General features: G+C 50.1%; 1 protein-coding gene across 2 annotated transcripts in view; it reads left to right on the forward strand.

Annotated features, from left to right (window-relative positions):
• LOC139050389 (growth arrest-specific protein 2-like) overlaps positions 1-17,371 on the forward strand; it is a 286,366-nt gene that overhangs the window by 188,010 nt on the left and 80,985 nt on the right. The window lies entirely within an intron of this gene.

Raw genomic sequence — 17,371 nt, forward strand, 5'->3', positions numbered from 1 at the left:
GACGGGCACCGTTATGCCCTTCAGAGAGGGACGCCCGCATCGCTGGAGGCGTTGTGTCTTGTTAGGACCTTGGAAGTCTCGTTCGTGTGCTGCTACGATGGTCCGGTCGAAGAGCTCGACGGTTGGCCTTGACTTTCTGGTTTCCCTGTACATGTTGTTTCCCTGCAACACAGCGATAAGTTCGCAAATGACTGTCGGGAAAACAGAATGATTATTCGTAGGTAATTCTCCCTGTGATATGCTTCCGGGTTTAGAAAAAGAAAACGTAAGAAAGAAAGAGAAAAAAATAAAGGTGCAGCGAATCAGTGTACTGTGCTGTTTCCGCGTTCTGCTCATAACGGATCGGCTGCCTTGCATGCAGCCGTCTTTATCCTCTTGTACTTCATAGTCAAATAGCGCCACTTCGATGTTGCGCTTTGTCGAGCCTGTGTATTTCCAGCAAAAGGGACAGTGAAAGGGAACACTAGCACGTACTGTTTAGATGGTTCGAATATCCTTGGTGTTCTGTGCGCATCGCGAATGCACGGCCGGACTTTTCCTTCAAGAGGGAAGCGAGCCTTCGTTACTTTTATGGCTTTCTCTTTCACTGATCCCCCGCGGACTCCGAGCTGTGCCCGAAAGAAAGGGCCCGCTCCCTCCGTTCGGTTCCTGGAAGTGACCCAGTGACGACGCTTCGGGGTGTCGGGTGTTGTTTCCCGGGCCCGGGGGCGGCGACGGGAATGAAAACCGCGGTTGGAAAAGCGCGGGACGGGCAGACTCGCCTCACCGGCCCTAGAGACCGGACCACTTCTTTTACGGGGCTAAAACTGAACGTTTTGTGTATTTTTGACTTGCTTTTTTGACCTTCTTAGTGTAAACAAAGTTTGTTTCAAATGTTCAACTGCGTTCGACCCGTTTATCTAGCTGGACAGCGGACGCTTTGATCCCGTCAAGTGCGATCCGCGAGGCCAGCATACTTGGTGTTCCCTATTAACGTGAACTTAATTGAAAAGCATTGGGGTTACTAACGGAGGCAGTGTACGTCAATTCTTCTTGAGAACTTTCGCGTTCAAAGCGCAACGCCGCTGCGTGAGCGTGACGTCACGGAATTTTCTAGTATTTCCGCGTAAATTTGACCTTTCCTTCTGTGCTGAAGAAGTTCTGAACGCTTGCTTCGTCTAGTCGTCCGGTCCCTCACAATGCAAGTGTTCTCGGTTGTGGATAACTCTCGGGGAATAGGGCCGAAAAATGCAAGACGTTACGGGAACACGGGAAGCCTAAGCGACAACTTTAGTACGTAGTGCGTATTGTTCACATGCAATAGATAAAACAAAAGTTAGGCGGCTGAGGCGTAGTGTGCAGTCAAATGTGGACAAGTGGGCGGGGAGGGGGGGGGGGGGGGGGCAGGCTTTGGACTGGCACTTTTTCTCGGGGAACATTAAAGATTCGTCTAGCAAACTGGCTTCCGTCTATCACAGTGTTCGAGCCTGTGCAATGTCGGCCTGTGTAATGCTGCTTTTCGGACTCTTACGCAATATTCGCGCTCTGTGGGGATTGCCTTCTCCGCCAACAATAATTGTCATCAATATTGTGTTTTTCTTTCTCTTTTGATTAACGCTGCGTGCCCGGCACGCGTGTGAGCGTGACGTAGCGAGCCTAATGTAGCGCGTTAGTCGAAGGAAACGCAGGCGACGTGGACTGTTCTAGATAGTTTAAGGCTATATTACTTTTAATTGTCGAGACTCAACACTATGGTAGAAATTGAGGTAAACGATACTTATTGTTGGCATATAATGATTGCGAAATCGCAAGGTCAGATTAAAAGGAGGTGCCCCAAGCAAGAGAAATGGATTTTAGGCAACCGCATGTACTGCCCAGTATCACCACGCTCGATTAAGCATTGTAATGGCGGCGCGCTTGGACACCAAGGCCTTATTTATCTCTAATAATTTTAGTCGGGAACTCTGTGTAATTATGAACGCTTCACTGATTTGTTTCTGTTTCATTTCTTTTTTCTCGTACAGTACGCGTGAACATTACTTCAATGTATCTTATGCGAGAACTTTATGAAGCGTTCACTGAATTGCGTTCTTGTTAGCGCAGCTTTGGCTATGTTTTAGGATAAGGCACGCTGGAGACGAGCCGAACCACCCATATCCCAGAGAGAGAGAGAGAGAGAGAGAGAGATAGATAGATAGATAGATAGATAGATAGATAGATAGATAGATAGATAGATAGATAGATAGATAGATAGATAGATAGATAGATAGATAGATAGATAGATAGATAGATGGGGGGGGCAAGGACAGGAAAGCCAGCGAGGTCAACCAGACGAGCGCCCGGTTTGCTACCCTACACCGGGGTTGGGGGAAAGGGGAATAGAAAGTGGAAAAAAAAGGAGAAAGTAAGGACTGAGTGCGTGTGGGTGGGATGCACGGGGACACTGTAAACGTAACCCAAGGTTTCCCATTGCGGCACATCGGCTGACGGAAAACTCGCGTAGACGATGGCACCAAGTTCTACTCGAGATTATATTGCCAGAAATGTGGGCGCGAGCACCTTCGGCTTCTGCGGCGTGACACTTGTTGCGTCGCCCATTTCACGGACGGGTTGAACGCAGGCAAAACAAGATGAGCAGCCGCTCTTGCCTACAGCGTTGGCAGCTGGGCATGAGGGCGGCAACGATTGCCTCCGCCAAGCGCGCGTTCTTTTTTTCTTTCTTCTTTTATTTTCTTTTCCGGGTGTTCCATTTACGCGCTCGGGAGTGTGTTGCCGACGCAACACAACCACGCGGCGGCCTCTCTTTCGACGCTGAGGTGAGGCGACGGCGCGAGTCCGCGTTGGCGTGCGAGTTGGCCCACGGGATATCGCTTTTGCTTGCCTACAAGCCGCCTGTGGTTCTTCGCCGGTGCTCACAGACGGTAATCGCTGTTTCGCGCATGCGTATGGGTCGCCATATTAAACTCTCATTGAGACACACACGCAGACTCGAACTCACCGATGTGAAGACCAAACCAGGCTCTGTCGCTCGGACTCGCCTTAAACGCGGAGTGCGCCGAACTCGCTCGCTCTCGCATAGATCAAGCTGCTCAGGCAGGCTCGATCAGACCCACCTCATTACTGCCTGGTTATCACTCAGGCTCAGTCAGATGCACGAAATTGCCGACTCGCTGAGTCTCGGAGAATGTGGATTCACAGTGTGAGATTATCGCGTGGTTGTGCGTACTCAAATATAATTAGAAACGCATCTGCTTCAGACTTACTTGAGCGTACACAAAACTCACACAAGCTCAGATTAACGGGCCGGGACTCTAGACTGAGAAGCTCACCGAGGCGAACTCACGTTACCTTTTTCTCGTTTCACGCAAATGTCAGTGTTGCAACCAGAGGTAGGTTCGCTTCCCTATCGACGATTTACCTGAAAAGCCCAGGCTTGTAAGGATGCCTTTTACGTTTATAAAAGGTCTCATGATCGGCAATGTAGGAACGTTCGCTAATCTTTTGTTATTATCGTAACGCCTTACTTTTTTCTTGTTTTTTATTGTGTCCGTAAATTGCGAAGTTAAGGTGTAGTTGGTTATTCCACTCCCTGCACGCCAAGAATTCTAATTTTACGACTCGCGGAAGCTTGGGTAAGTCGGAAACGTGCGGGAAACTCAATTGTGGCGGAAATAAGAAGAGACGGTGGCCCAGGAATCACGTATGGAGCCCCGTAAAACGCAGCAGAAGAACCGAGTTCGCTCTGCCTCGTGAAAAATTGCGAGCGAGCTAACTTTATGCTTGAGTGGCGTAAAAATATCTCACATACTTTATTATTACTTCTTTCTTAAGTTTTCAGTTGTGTAGGGGGCGTTTCTTCTAAAACAAAACAAACATTGTATTTTGCGCGCATATAACTGGTATTTTGACGCACACACCCTTTCTGCAGCGTTCCCTTTGGAGGTATTGACAAGCCAACAGTTTCGTACGGAATATCGGCGGCTAATGTGGCGTGAAACGCGGCATCCCGAAAGCCCGCGCACCAAGCGAAATGGCTGGCGCGGCTTAGCCAAGGTATACATTCGCGCGGCGTTGCTTTACAAAAGGCGAGCCACCCGCTACGGCGGAGGCGTCTTCGCCGGTGGAGAACATCTGTTGACCTCATCGCGGTGGAGGAGCTGCTCCACTCCGAGAAAGAGAGAGAGTGAGAGAGGGAGGGAGAGAGAAAGAGGGGTACGGCCGAGAGAAAGCACTGCGAGAGAGAGAGAGTGAGAGGGCGAGAGGGGTGCGGCCGAGAGAAAGCAGAGCGCAGCAGCTAATGAACGAAAAAGAGAGGCGGTGGCGTTCTGCGGGGCGACGTCGCTCGCTTCCCACCTTCTCCGAAACCTCAAGACTACGTTGCGAGCCGCGACCGAGTGATACGCGCACCGCCACCGCAGCGCCGTGCATGTAATGAGCGCGCGCGTTCTGTGTGCTCCGTTTGCTTCGTGTCTTCGCGCAGCGGATTCTCGGGCATCGAGGCTTCTAGCAGGCGGGACGGCGTTGCGATGGAGAAGGGTGGGAGGGGGTGACGCCGACGTGTGGGCTAGGGGGAGTCTGCCATCGTGCACCCGCTGATATCGTTCTCAGTTTTTCTTTTTTATTTAGTTATTTACTGCATGAACGTTGAATTTGCGTTGGTCGTGTTTTATTTCCGTCTCGTCTTGATCTCGCTTTCCTTCGCCATCGTTTTCATTTCTTTGTCTTGAATGGGCATAGGAGTATATGTGTACGTGTGTTGAGGTGGAGTGGTACGTAATCAATGTATTATTGGTATGCGTGATGGCCAGTTTACGGAGGGGACGGGGGGGGGGGGGGGTCGACCTGCTAAAAAAATGAGTGGACGAGTTCAGTGCATAATTATGGAGGTCAGTGGAGCACGTAGCATACGTTGTGCCATATTGAAAATTCAACTTAAACGTTGATAGCGCGCATCAGTATTATGTCAGAAAAAAAAAAGAAAGGAGTGAATTACTCACACGGAGAAAGGAGGAAACACAGCGCAAACGTTAGAACAAGCGCAACTGGCTATGATTTTCGGAAGAGTACGGTAGCAGAAGTGTTTCGGTGTCCCTGACATGCTCCGGCTGTCCCTCTCGAAAGGGCTCGCGTGAACATCCGACGCGATGAAAGCATTTCTCCACCGCAAAGGGACCCCCTATACCGGCCTGCCCTTTTACTGTCGTAGCAAACACGAATCTCGCTTCGTGTTTCCCGAGCGTTGACTCGCGTATGTATGCGCGCGTCAGTCACATCGGGCTAGTCGACGCGGGCGCACACACACAAGAGTTTCGCGCAAGGACACACCGAGAAGCGTCAACTCTCTCTCTCTGCTCGGCCCGCGGTGGGAGTTCACCTACTACCCCTTTGCACGTTGGCGGTGCTCGGCTGCGGGGTCGTCCGCCTTATCATTCTGCGTTGGTCGCCCTCGCGCCTCCACACCGAAGCAGAGCGAGCCAGGAAGACTCCCCGCCCCCCCCACCCGATGCCGCCTTGGTTGCACTGATTTCGCCGGCTGGTTTCTGCTTGCTCTTGCCCGGTTCCTCTTGATGTTTGCTCGTTCCAGTGCTTGGGCGTGCGTTAACCGCTCCGTACACGGCGGGCTCTGCCCAAAGCGGGCGCGATGCGTTGCCGTTCTTCCTCGGTTCAGTTGCCGAAGCGCGTTGTTGGCGCCTCGACGTTTGTCGGTGCTGAGCCATCAAGACCGCGGTGGGCCCCCCCTCGTCGTCACTTTTCCGTGTCGGAGATTTCGCGCCGGTTACGTCATCGCCGCGACGTTCGTAGCGCGACCCTTCTTGTAAGGCCGCTTGTGTGTTTTCGCCGACCCCTTCCAGTGTGTGTGTGTGCGCGCGTGTTATGGCGATTGTTCTCTCTCGCGTTGTTGGATAAGCCGACAGCCCTGGAATATCAGCAGCCGTGAGTTGTGTTGTCGTTGTGACTCCGGTCGTCCCGGGAGGGCGCGATTTCTTATCGTGTCGTGTCGTGTCCGTCGGCGGCATTTGGATCGGAGTGTTCGGCGGCCCGCATTTCGAGCGTCGCGTTTTCTTGCAAGCTTGCATGTTTCGAGGGTAGCTTAGGTGTTCTTTTTTCTTTCCAGCTTGTTTAGTGCGGCGGCCTGTCTAGCGGCGATGTTCTTTGATTGGCGACCTGATTTCGGAACGTCTGCAATGTCTACCCATCGCTGCTATTTGGGCACCACGAGGGAACGTGTTGCTAATGGCCTTTGAACGCGTAGTATTTTCTTCGTGCTGCAAAATGAATTTCCAGTTTATGTATGGCCCAATTTTCGGCGCCTATGTGCTTCGTGAGCACAAATTTAAACACAGTAACCGCCCGTCTTAGCGCTCCGTTTGGGAACTATCCGTAGCTCATATCTGCACCGAGCCTGCTGCACTCATATATCGTCTTGGACTGAGTCATCGCAGAACATCGGCTATTGAGATCTGGTTTCGTCGACCACTCACTGCAAATTGCCAGGTTATTTTTTTTCGTTAATGAACTGCAGCCACGTGCGTTTATTTTATTGTGTTTATTTTTATTTTTTAATACCGAGATGCACCTATCGATACTCCTTACGTATAGGCACGGACTTCGTCCAAACGCCCATCGCCACGTTCTTTTGATACCGAAATGAAATGCAGTCGAACCTCCAAATAACGCACACAGGCATTACTAAATGTGTGCTACAACTAAGTAAACTCGAAGCGTGGTCGTCCCTGTACATAAACTGAATATGCACAGCCGGGTGTGGTATCGTCTACAGTGTAGAGCTGCATATATAACTTGAGCGCACCTCAGAATGTCAGATAGTGTTAACATGTTGAAACTTCGTACAATCGCCGAATTGATCGGAACCCATCTTTAGCCTACTTAATTGTGCAATTTAGGAAGAGCTTATCTAGAACCAGAGTGTTCTATCCAGTTCGCAGAGCAGTATTGCTTACAATATCAATTGACGCTGTTGTTTCAGGTTTCTGAATGCCAAGTAGACGATAAGCAAGCATATGCATGTTTTCGAACAAGTCTGAAGTTGTTGTGCGACCCGAACGGCCCGAAGTGCGAGTTTCTTCGCGCAGATTTATTGCGTCTTCTGTCTTCTTTTTTTTTTTCAATGTGGGATACTTCTCACAAGGTTCGCTCCGAGTTAATGCGAGTTTGTTATTTGTAGGTCCGACTATCATCCACCGGGGCCGACATGTAAAGCGGTAGCATGTATAACGCGCATAAAGCTCGGCTCGCAATACGCTTTCGCGCGAATTTCGAACATCGGCGGCGTAATAACGTCCGGGATTTATATTTAGCGGTGAAGGCTATGCAGGTGTGACTACCGGAGTTGTCCGTGATGTGCCACTGACGAAGTGGTTGTGACATGAGGGACGTACTAGAGCTGGCAGCCATGTAGAGATTCGTTTCTTCACGGCGGGCGCCCATTAACAATTTGTTATTGCATTACGCAACGCGGCGCGTAGGCGACGACCATCGCCTGTGCACCGCAGTCAAGTCTTTGCCGCCAGTTAACACTGCGTTGTGTAAGTTTTTGTTAGCGCTATGATATTGCTCTCAATGACCGCCCCTCGAAGCGGTCGGGAAGAAATTGATGTGTGCACTTTCCAGCCGAGCTTGTTTGCTTCATCATCATCATCATCAGCAGCATCAGCCTGGTTACGCCCACTGCAGGGCAAAGGCCTCTCCCATACTTCTCCAACAACGCCGGTCATGTACTAATTGTGGCCATGTCGTCCCTGCAAACTTCTTAATCTCATCCGCCCACCTAACTTTCTGCCGCCCCCTGCTACGCTTCCCTTCCCTTGGGATCCAGTCCGTAACCCTTAATGACCATCGGTTATCCTCCCTCCTCATTACATGTCCTGCCCATGCCCATTACTTTTTCTTGATTTCAACTAAGATGTCATTAACTCGCGTTTGTTCCCTCACCCAATCTGCTCTTTTCTTATCCCTTAACGTTACACCTATCATTCTTCATTCCATAGCTCGTTGCGGAAAGAAGAATGATAGGGGTAACGTTAAGTGATAAGAAAAGAGCTTCGCCTTGTTTGCTTCGCCTCTTGCTTAATAATATTGCGGAAGCGTCTACGTCTGTCGGTGCACTGCAAGGCAGGATCACGCATATGATTCCTAAGCGTCAATATTTCCCATAACACCTACTGAGTGTCCACGACTATGGACATTTCTAATCATGCATGCCGAGGCCTACTTTGGCCCACTTTTTGCGCATGTTTGGACCTTGAACATTTTCTCATACGTCGAGTCTTTCCTTGCTTCAATAAACAGCTACCTACCGGTAAGCAAAGTTTCCCCGTAGGTTTATGACGTCACGGATAGTTGGTGCACTGTAAACGGAAATAACTCCGAGGTGGGAGTATACTGCTTGTCCTCTAGCGACCCCCCGGTTCGGAGTTTATTATGCTCCGTATGATCGGAGTAGAATTTTTACTCCGCACGAGCGGAATTTTTGCGTGGAATTATGGGAGGTTTTTTTCTGTCTTTCTTTATTTTTTGCTTTGCAATTGACGGAGTTTTTTCGAGGTGCAACGGGAGTATAAAAAGAGGCATCGCGTCAGTTTGCGCGAACATGTTTACATGCAGAGGCTGCTGGTCAAATTTCGAAATATGCACACGAGACCGCGTCAAATTCGATGAAACAAGTCAATGAAAGCACATATATCATGACATACATAAACATTCCAGAAACGCCCAATGCAGAAATTTGAAAGACATCCCACCTACACGCGATACTCAAGATGCAACGGTGCCAGTATATATAGCCACGATACTGTGTGCCTCGAAACCGCCAAGGGAGCAGCTGTGCTGTTTTCAGAATTACGACTCACATGCTCGTTCATACGAGATCTGCCTCTTTGAAACTAACAGAATACCTTAATCAACACAAAACTGTTAATTCAAAATAGTGAGAGAAAAAAAGTTAATGGCATTATTTTTCAAAACTATGTCATTCTGTGAGTGCTGAAGCGACTTCGCACACTGCCGGCGTTCGCGGCCAAAAAGTAGTGCGTTAGTTACAGTAAGCTAGAAAAATGTAAGTGCATGTGCTGCATAGCAAAATTACATTTTTTCGATATAGTGGTAGCGTAGCAAGAAATTATTACGTGTGAGCATGACCCGCAGCAGCCGACGTAACACCGAAAAATGCGCAGACATACATTTTATACACCGCACTACTTGCTCTGAGTACAAGCAATCTGTCTCGGTTGCGAAAAGGAGCTACATCGCTGATCTGTCGAGTGAACCCCTAAACTCGTAGCCAGCAGGCATGCGTCTAAATCAGTGTCTCAAATAGAGCGTAATGTTAATGCAATATCGGAAGCAACGACGTGACCAAAACCTATATGCGCGATAACAATTCGATTCACATCGCTCAATAAGAAGCTTTATTTTAAGCACACATATATACTTATGTCCTACCGTTTTTCTTCGGGCGAGGATATCCGTTCACAGATAAATAAAAACAGTTGATTGCACTCCGGTCTTTCTCACTGGCAACACAGCACCGCAACGAACTTGGGTTACGCCATTCATGCGCGACTAGCACGGATGTCGTCGCTCGAACAGTGGCTGCTGTTGCCATTGCTACGCGGTCATTACAAACATTACACCGGACGTTGTCAGCATGTACTCAAAAGGACATAGAAGTGGCATTTCACGTACTGAAGAACAAAAGACAGGGTGACGCAGCACGGAAACACAGCCAGAACGTGAGCCGACATCACGAGCCAGTGAGCAGCTTCGAGGTATACCTAAGCCTTTTTCCGCACTTGAAAACGTGGTTCTTGCAATCATCGTTGTCAGCAAAGTGATCACAGCTAATGTACTTGAAGCTGAGATACAGTGAGCTTCAGGCATGCCTATAACACTTTCTGGAAGGAGACACGGGAAACAAATTGACGAAACGCTGTCACGGAACGACACTTCACAGACGTAAACAAACCGTCAGCCATGAGCACTGCCCGCTCCGCCGAACGCGCCCGGTCGCTGGCGAGGCGCACAGCCTCATGGGAAGCGCCACGTGACTAACCTGTATCGGCGGAGGGGAGTTTTTCAAAACTCCCTGTCGGAGTTTCACGGGAGAACAAAATTTTTAAGCGGAGTAAAATCGCGTCATGTCGCCTTAATACTCCGGCAGCTAGCCAGCGGAGTGAAACGAGGGAATGGCGCTGTTTTGCTCCCATACATCGGAGTAAATATTGGAGGAGGGGAGGTTTTAGGGCACATCACCTCTTAAAAACTCTCAGCTGGGTTTATTTTCGTTTACAGTGTGTGTCACTTTCATAGTGGTGTCGCCACCCACCTCTCTCTTCTGTGTGTTTTCTGTGTTCTATGTCTGGGCTCATAGTATAAGGCCTGCCTATTCGCGATTCCCGCGGTGCAATCTACCCGAACTTATGTCAATATTTTCGTCTGGAGATACTGGAAGTCTATAGGATATCGTACGGGCGTGGCTACAGCTTGGCCGAAGAACACAAAAACCAAAAGATGTTCTGAGCCCTGTTATCTGAATTGACATTGCGATATTGCTATCTGAAAAGTCGCTTCGCTCATGCGTTCTTCCACCCCGCGCGCCCTGCTTCCCTAGGATTGAACGTCAGTGCATTGAGCGAGATTTTCGTTCCTCTCGTGTTTAAAAAGAGCGGGGTGAAATTTGTAGGAAACGATGGGACTTGGCGGGCGTTTCTCGAAGGCGTGGATGAATTGATTCGTTCGGCGCCGTAGATTCGCGGGTCGCGTTTTACGTACGTGTCTTTCGAAAGCGCACATCGCCGGCATATCTATCGCGGAAATGAGAGGTTGGAGAAGCGGCGTTTTGTTTACGCCTGGCTGCGTGCTCCAGCTTCACTCTCCCGCCTTTTCTATCTCTACGGCCCCTTGCACGTGCGCTTCCTCAATGTTTTCCCATGCTTGCAGGGTCGCTGAAATCTCGTTACTCATGTATAGAAGTAATTTGTACGTTCGAGCGCATCTACAACGAACGCCCCCTATACAACGAAATGACCTGCATGTATGAGGAAGGAATAATTCTGTCCCGGTTCTGTCGTGAGGCGTGCGATGCGTGGCCTTTAAAACGAAGTGACCTGTGTGGCGGATGATGTCGAAGTATACCCAAGCACCTCGTAGCGTTCGTGTCTGTGCTGCTAAACCGATTTTTGTAGGAAGTGTCGCTCGCCGCGCGTTGTACCCCGGTGGCTATATGCATAGCGCTGCCGAGCTCGTGGTTGTAGAGTGCCATTATAGTGGCTATGAACGGCGCATGTCTATGGCTGCGAAATGCTCGTGTACATAGATTTAGTTGCACGTTTAGGAACCGCATGCAGGGGGGGGTCAAAATTAATCCGCATGCCTCCCCACTACGGCGTACCTCGTAATGGCGCCGCTTCTTCTTTTTTTTTTTGCATGTAACACTCCAGGATAGTTTTTTTATCTGCACACCGGCAGGCGTAAGTTGCTTGATTTGCAATTTGCTTATGTTTCAACTTTCTGTTACGCATAATAATACGAGAGGTGCCTATCGGTGTTTTCTTACTAAGAGACCTCTTCCTGCATGGTATATTCCATCTGTACATCCTATACAAAGCCTATGATCAAGAAACTCAAACATGTTTCCAAGCGTAGAGGGAGGGATATCAGAATGCTGGACATCTGTAACAACGAAGCGCTTTGTCTGTACAGACAACGTCTCCGAAACGAGGGACAACCCACGGAATCACCAGTTGATGAGCTGATCTTTAATTGTTTACTTTGCGTCGATATACTTGTTCCGCGTCAAACGTATTGACCATACGTTCAAACGTATTGAACGTATGGCCTTTTGTTGTCAGCTGCAGCGATTCCTCGACATACCGATTCCAGTTGAGGTCCTCAATCGGGACGGGAACCGATGAACGAGAGAAAGCCGGATTCTGACGTCACGTGCAAATTGGCCGACAGTAACACGATGGCGTGTCACCATCGCTTGCTCGTAATAAAACTGCTGCGTGGACATGGAGATCGCACTGTGGCCGAGCACTCCCAGCATTCACACACTGCTGTGAAATGGAGTGTACACTGTTGTAATCGCGCCAGGACAACGAGAAGGCTTTGGCTGCGTGCGATCCGATACATTCTGAGGTCGTTGGAGAGTCCCGAACCCCCGCGGTGGCTCAGTGTCGGTGAAGTTGCGCTGCTAAGAACGAGGTTGAGGGTACGATTCCCAGCCTCGGCCGCCGCGCTCCCATGGGTTCGAAGTGGGAGAACCGCCGGGTTACATCGATTTATGTGCACGCTGAAGAAACCCAGGCAGTCAAAGTTAATTCGGAGCCATTGACTTCAGCATTCCTCCTAACGCATGCGCAGTGTCAAGATGTTAAAATGCGCAATCTGATCGCCCGCAATACGGCTCCCTTCTGTGACATCGTGTTTCCTTGCTACATGAAGCTCGATCGATCGATCGACCAATTGATCGATCAATCAATCAGTCTCGTCGTTTAAGACTCTTGCGGACAAGTATTTCGCTCAGTCTTCTTGTTGGTGTTGAGTATGAATCGTTTGCACCCTGACTTCTCCCATTCACTCGCTCTTGTCAAACAGTCGTGTCGAGCGTAGTCTGTCCCGTATTCTTGAGCAGGCGGGGCGGCGTGGCTGGCTCTATACGCGTGCCCCATATTTAACTTTGTGAGACGAAGACAGCTGCGCACAGCGGAAGAGGCAATTTTTTTTCCCTCTCTTTTTTTTTCTTTTTCTTTTTTAACGAAAGCACAACCCAGCGACGCCTCCTGAATTAGCTGCCGGGTCGCTTCTGAAACAGGACTTAGCAGCTGTGTCAGCGTGTTCCTTCGTGTAGCGTGGTCCTTCGTGTCAGCCTGTGGTTCCTTCGTGTAGATGTTGCGGATTTGTCGAGGGGCATTTGATACAAGCAAGCGTTCCTTCGTTAACGCGTCTTTCTGCGCCCCGCGAGTGTTAGCTATTAGAGACGTTTAGCTTGTACGCTATTCCGGTAAACGGGAGCGGTTTGGGCGGATTACCGGATGGTCGGGGCGTAAACGTGAGCGGTGAAGCCGCCTGGTGTTGTAGAGTTCAACCAGACAAACGCAGAGCTACAACTGCAGTAACTCACCATATCCTGCTTCGCCACTCGTGCAAGTTTTTCGCAGCGGCGTAATTGTGAACACGATTACGCCACTGTCGAAAATTTACGCCAGCAGCTAAGCACAATACAGTAATTAACTCTGTGTTTGTGTGGTTGAGCTTTGCGCCACCAGCTGGCGCCACCGATCGGGTATCACCTTGACGCCCCCGCTAAACCGGAAAACCGCCCGCGCTTGCCCGAATACCGGATACGCTAAAGGTCTCTATTGAGGCAAAGGTGGAGCTGTTCTCTTTAATACCGTAAATAGCCCTGCTTCATTAAAAGAACCCGCTGGCAAATGCCGGAATACAGTTTGGATCGATAAAGACCAGCCACTTGCTAGTATTTACCGTATCCTTCTTTAGGCGGATGTTCACTGATATTCGGTACATATGCGTCGGCGTTCTATTGGAGCGATATATCCCGTCGTATTCTAGGTGCGGTGATTTGCGGCAGCGTTGAAATTGAAATCCCGTGCCTAGACGGTTTGAAGGCATTGAGAAGAGTGTGTAGGGAAGAGTTATAAAGAGTTCGGGGACATATGTGCGACGTATATGGCAAGTGCAATTTACACACGATGTATCCGTAAATACCCAAAGCGGTAAGTCTGAATTTGGTGAGCCGCGCTCGAAACCACGCAAGTAGCAGGCTACTCATCGGTCTTAATTTTTACGGTTATTCCAAGCATCCCGCTAACCAACTTATCCCGTTATCGATCGATTCGTTCGCTCGTTCGTTTGCTCGTTTGTTTGTTTGTTTGTTTGTTTGTTTGTTTGTTTGTTTGTTCGATATATGCGATTACGTAAACACGCGGTTACATTAAACTAGCTTCTTCAGTTTGTCATTAGTACAGCTAAACGTTCCTGACCTAGGCTTGTTCGTCAAGGCCTCCTCCCCCCCCCCCCCTCTCTCTCTGTGATGGAGCGAGAAACTCGTTCAGCCGATGCTGAGCGCGCGCGCGGTCCGCCTCGGGTGTCGCAGCGCTCAGAGATCCCGTGTCAATATTTCTTTTTCGCCACGGGACGCCCAACATTCATCAGTGCGGGCGACACTCCGCATCCCGGCCGAAAAGTAGTGTACTCTCGAGCGATCTCCCTCTCGGTTCCGTTCCACGCGTCCCCCTCCGTCGTGGTTTCTTCTCGAGCTCCCTGCGTGGCGCCATCCTTCTCGCGATCCAAGGGACAGTTCGTCTCTGTCCTCGCCCACATTTCCGCGGCGTGCTGCTGTTTCTGGTGCTCTTTCTCTCCCCCTACTTTCGTTCCCTACCCCCTGTGCAGCGCGCTTGGGGTGTCCTCTGCTGAGAGACAGTTACTGCGCTGCACTTTACCCCAACCTTTCCTTCCCAACATCAAGAATCTCCTTCTCTCTCTCTCTCTCTCGCCCGCAGGGTCTCGCGTTCCTGCCCGCGAACCGACACCCGGACGACACGCGGAAGAGGGATATAGTATCTCGCGTCCTTACAGGACGGGAACAGCTGTGAACCAGCAGTTTCCTCGTGTATTTCTTTGCTTTCTTTCCCCGCCCTAACGGTCCTTGCTCTTGGCTCTGGCGTAGGTGCGCCTTCCGAGAATAGATCCGCATGCAGTGCCGTGCGATGCTGGTTGAGTGCAGAGGTTATTTCGCGAGGGGGGAGACCGCGTGCAGGGGTGCGAGGTCGTGTTCGAGGGCGTCGCGGCGCGTTTTTGCGAGGCGTTTACCCCAGATGCGGGGAAATGGCGTATTTTATAGCGCTGGTTCAGGCTGCGCGTTTTCGGCTGTTGTTCCGTCTCGCTCAGACCGTGCGCTATTGTTGGACTTTGACATGGCAGCAGCCAATCGAGAGATGCGATCGGTGAAGTTTCAATCTTTTTTGAACGCGCCTTCTTAGCCTTGCGGGAGCAGTCCTTGTACGTTTTGCAATACGCTGTCTTACTTTTCTTGGAGAACGTTTGGTGCAGTAGGGGTGGCATGATATTTTTTTCCCCTGTTTCACCCGCTTATACCCCTCTATACCGCCATAACGCAAGGTTGTCTCTCTCTTCTGCACGGCGACGTACTTCACCGCTGATCAGCTTCTTCTCTGTCTACCTTCCACACACCGATTTATTGGCACCATTCATACAAATTATGCAAAGGAACGCGATTTCTCGTTCTTCCAACGCCACTGGAACTGTCCCTTCCTCCCGGCCGTTCACCGCCTTCTTACCCCCTCTCTCGCCAATGGCTCGTAAGAATGAATTCACCCCGTATTGGCCGATGTCGCTGGTCTGCGTTATCGGTGCGCGTTCCGTCGCAAATCGTACGGCCTCTCCAAGCAGCTTGGTTGTTCCGCCATCGAATAAACTCGCATCGTTCTGTAGGCTTCCGCAACGCTGTGCGGCTTATACGAACCGTGCGGACGGTACAAACATTCTGTCATGAGGTAAGCGAGTGTATTGAACGTGCCTCTTGCCCCGCTTCCAACGCCGCAGGTTTCGGCTGCAGCCTGCGTATATACGGGAGCATGTGCGGCGTTCTCCTCTTCCCGATGAGCTCTGGCACACCCGCACAGCATTCTGTCTGAAAGTACGGCTGCTCCTTCAACTCACCCGAAAGCTCTATTCGAAGACCGCGGAGGTCGCGGTGACATCGGAGCGGCTTTTGTTTAGGTGTGAATGTCCGTGAGAAGGATGCCGATTTCTTAAACTGTCCGTCTCCTTGTTTTCGTTTCTCTTCTGTCTCTTTATTTTCATCTAATAATATTTTCCTTTTTGCCGACTGCGTAGAGAGAGACCCGTGAGAAGCCCGCGTTTCCAGAGCTTTCTCGCGGGCCCTTCCGCGTTCTTTTGCATGCTAGTGCAGTCGTAATAATGGAGCCGTCTTCCATCTTCAGTGCATCGCGAGATGACCGTCTTGCTCTCAGATCAACCCGAGATGGCGCTGGCGTCGCCGTCTCCCTTCAACCCGCATCCCCTCCACGCCGGTCTTTCCCACGTGATGTGCCAACCGCGCTCCGTCGTCGTACTTCAACGGGACGCATTCAGTGCGGAGGCACAGGGCCCCCGTTGTCTCGCAGGTCTTGGATGACGCGGGATGTCTCACTGCGATTCGCTGTTATGACTTGTGCTGACAGGGGAACGGTTCCAGTAGCAGTTCCCCTGGGATGCCGTGGAAGCTTTGCTATATCACTCTTATTTTGTTATTGTTGTTTTGGTCGTCGGTGGGCTGTGTTGCGGAACCTTTTAATGGGGGGAGGCCCCGATCGCTTACGTCGTTACTCGTCGCACGCTCGACTCGGAAAGCTCTTTCAACGCTACTTTGATTTCTTGCGCACGCATGCGTAGTGTCGCATATATCTTGCAGTACAAATGCGGGAACGTCCTTGCGATGCGTTGATTTGTTTTCTAATTTACGACCTTTCGACTGGTAACGACGGCAAAGGCGATCTTTTAATCCCGAATGCGTTGGGTGTACTAGTTTTGGAAGAGGCTTTTTTTCTGTCATCTGCACCGTATAGGAGTCCTAGGTCTCCCGATGGACCACATTGCCGCATTTCATCGTGAGTGTTCACTAATGCGCGTTCAATCATTGACGTCCACTCACTTTGGAGGAGTCTTCTGCTTTCTTTCGCAGGCGTTCACTTAATTCACTTATTTATGTATTCTTTTTTTTCTCTCAGTCCTGTGGGCCAATATTTGCTAATTGTCCCTTAGTGATTAATGATATCCTGCCCTTCATTATCATGTCAACGTTTGCTCATTTGGCATTTATTCATACATGTTCCGTACCGCATACAGGCAGATTTGGCGTGCACACCGCGCTTTCGCGTTTTCGTGCAACGGCCGACAAACCGCGCAGCAGCGGAGAAAATGCGCTCTTCCCCTTCCTGCCTGTGACGTTCCCTTTTCCTACAGCGTTCACTTCTAATCTTCCTGTAACTTCGGCTCCAGTTGAACTCCGATATAGCCGGACTTGTGTCGTTCGTGCGTCTTGTTCACCTGCATTCGTTCGCCTAATGGTTTTCACCAACCATCGTTCGCTGGTGGCTCTTACAGATCCATTATTACTTTATTTTTATTCAGTACTCGTGGCTCGGTGCTTTCATCGGTTCTTCTGATCGGTTCTTCTGATCGATCGGCTCGGTGCAGTACTTCTGATCGATTCGTATGTCGGTTTTCAAAGTGCGCAGACTCGGCTGTAGCGTGCGGTACTCGCGTTAACTTCTTTCTTTCTTTCTTTCATTCTTTCTTCCTTCTTTTTTGCTTTTTTGGTCTGTGT

This window comes from Dermacentor albipictus, chromosome 10 (genome assembly GCF_038994185.2).
Source record: "Dermacentor albipictus isolate Rhodes 1998 colony chromosome 10, USDA_Dalb.pri_finalv2, whole genome shotgun sequence".
NCBI classification, from domain to species: Eukaryota; Metazoa; Arthropoda; class Arachnida; order Ixodida; family Ixodidae; genus Dermacentor; species Dermacentor albipictus.